The sequence below is a fragment of the Elephantulus edwardii genome, unplaced genomic scaffold, assembly GCF_000299155.1.
Source record: "Elephantulus edwardii isolate Elephantulus edwardi_28Jun2011 unplaced genomic scaffold, EleEdw1.0 scaffold00440, whole genome shotgun sequence".
NCBI classification, from domain to species: domain Eukaryota; kingdom Metazoa; phylum Chordata; class Mammalia; order Macroscelidea; family Macroscelididae; genus Elephantulus; species Elephantulus edwardii.
The window spans coordinates 448530-451162 of NW_006400190.1; the positions used below are offsets into that span (position 1 = coordinate 448530).

The window sequence follows — 2633 nt, forward strand, 5'->3', positions numbered from 1 at the left end:
CTCTGGCACTCCCTGCTTTCAGCTAAGATCCATCTAACATTAGCTACAATATCCCTAGTACCACGACCCCTTCTAAACCCAGCCTGGACTTCTGGAAGTTCTCTGCTGATGTGCTGTTTCAGTCGTTTTTGGATAATCCTCAGCAGATTAATTAATTAATTAATCTTTCTATAAGCTTAAAAAAGCTGCAACAACCCTGAATTCATTTCCTTTATGCATTAAATGGATAAAAAACCAATTGAACTTAAGCAAAATTAAAAAAACTTATTCAGGGTCAAATGCCAATTAACACTTAAAAGCCTATTAACAACAAGAATAGGAACTTGAACTCTAATACCAAATTCTCTATACTTTCTATTATACTTTGCTTGTTTGTTTAACTCAATACTGAAGATGATCAACAATTTAAACTATTTACTGTCTGGGGAGGTTTGGTTTTTGTTGTGGTTTTTTTTTAAACTTCAGGGCCCAATTCTGTTGGTCATATTGAAACAATAGCTTGTTTGTAAATTGGTTTGGAGTTATAGAAATTCTTTTTGTAAAACCAAGAGAAACAATTACTTCATGCTCTGAATAAATTTTGTCCTAAGACATTCGTCATTTTTTTAACAGTTGAAGATCATAATTCCATCTCATTTTAGAAAGTTCTAAATAAGCACTTATATCAACTTATAAAGATAGCTATTTCATGATAACTTGAAATACATCTATTTGTGTTTTACATATGAAAGAGACAAAGTGACTTGTTATTAAGAACTATTATACAAATATTTTCTAATAAAAATATCTTCCAAGTGATTATTAAAATTTAAAAAGATTTGATGTATATTTCTAGAATCAAGATCTGAAAAGTATATGATTTTATATTTCAAATATAAAGTAGAAGGCTTTAAAATAAAAGGATTTTTATATAAACCTACTTTTTATTGCAACTATTAGAAAGTTTAACTTTTCTCAAATGAGAAAACTCTGGGAAGAGTTAAGGAGGTGTATTTAGAATTGAACTTTGATGAGTCAGACACATTTAAATTTGTGATGAGAATATTTCTTCCTAGTTCAGTTGTTTACTGTTTTTCTCAGAACTTCTTCATGACAGCTAATTAGAAAACCAATTTACTAGTTTTTAACAAAAGACTTCAAATGCTCTGAACCTTTGATTTAGTAATTCCATACCTGAGAATTCATGCCAAGGCTAAAACCTAAAATTTAGAAAACAACTCTTACAAATGTGTTCATTGAAGTGCTGTTATTTTATTTTAGAATATTTTTAATTACAGAAGTAATGAATGTTCCTAAATAAAGCACACAATGAAGAGTGATAGTGAGTGTTCTCAAAAAAAGAAAAAATAATCAAGTCTGTCTGTAAAAACAGAATATTAACCCAACCAACCTTTAAATTCCATAACTGAAAAAGTCTATACAATATATATATACACCAATTTCATTTTTACTCTGAGAACATTTTTCACTATAAAATTGAGTTATTTGAATAAATGAAAAATTGCTCAGGAAAGCCATAGTGACCAAATTGTGATATGATTTGGTAGTCAATATTCTTGTTTTCCAGTAAAAAGGAGATTGCATGAGCAGAAACAGTGGACTGCTTGAGAGATTTCATTGATAAAGAGACTATTTCTTAGCAGCTCCTGGCAAACAGATCTGGGGTCTCCACTCCTCCTAATGGCACACGCAGACACAACCAGGTTAGCTCCCACCTCTACACACTTGTGGATAGTTTTGGGACCCCCACCACCAGCCACATCTTATGTCCAAAGATGGGAAATGGGTCCTCAAGCAGAGAACCTTTGGCATCGTATCTTGTATGAATTTCTAATCTCCAAATCCAGTTTCCACTGTCATAGCCAAGACTATATTTAATCTGATTAGCCCATGGAGCTAAATACTCAACAGTACTTTCTGGTTTGTTAGCAAGACCAACCTTCATTCCATTTATATGAATGTCTTTAATCAAAGCTCCTGGATTCTCAGTGGCCTCCAGATGAAAGGTATACTGGTTGGCCCCTGTGACAACCATCGATTTGACCCACTGTTCTGGCCAAGACACCATGTCAAAAAAAGGGCCCTGGCCTAGCTACTTTTAAAGGCTTTCTACCCCAGGGTGACCACAGGTGATGTTGGGAACAGAATGACCATCCATTACATCTGGGTGCAGATAATGCACACTGGAGTCCAGCATTCAGAGATGGTCGGCCCTAAACTACCCACATCACTGTGAGGATGGATGGGTCAGTCTTGGCAGCCAGATGCCACGGTGTTGGTTCCTAAGCATCTTTTGATTTCTTGACTGCTGCTACCATGGGTGTTGATTGTTGGTCCATATAAAATGAAAGAGCTGGAGAAAAGATAAACCCTGCTGCATCCCTTTCCTGATCTTAAATCAGGATGGTAACAAAGGAGAAAGTTTAAGCTGCACTAAGTCATTGGCCAAGTGGCTGTTCTCCAGATTTCTTGGCACAACTTGGTGAGCACGTCCAGGGCAGCATCTGTTAACTGAAATATGTCAGTTGGTATACCATCTATTCCTGGAGCCTTATTTTTTTCCATTTCCTTCAAAGCAGCCTAAACTTCTTTCATCACCAGAGGCTCTTGCTCATATGTTGTTTCATGAAATT

The 2633-nt window shown here is 35.2% G+C and overlaps 1 protein-coding gene and 1 pseudogene across 2 annotated transcripts in view; one reads left to right on the forward strand and one right to left on the reverse strand.

Moving 5' to 3' along the window:
- Positions 1 to 2633, forward strand: part of BRF1 (BRF1, RNA polymerase III transcription initiation factor 90 kDa subunit) — a 71459-nt gene that overhangs the window by 55620 nt on the left and 13206 nt on the right. The window lies entirely within an intron of this gene.
- LOC102865917 overlaps positions 1548 to 2633 on the reverse strand; it is a 4089-nt pseudogene continuing 3003 nt past the window's right edge.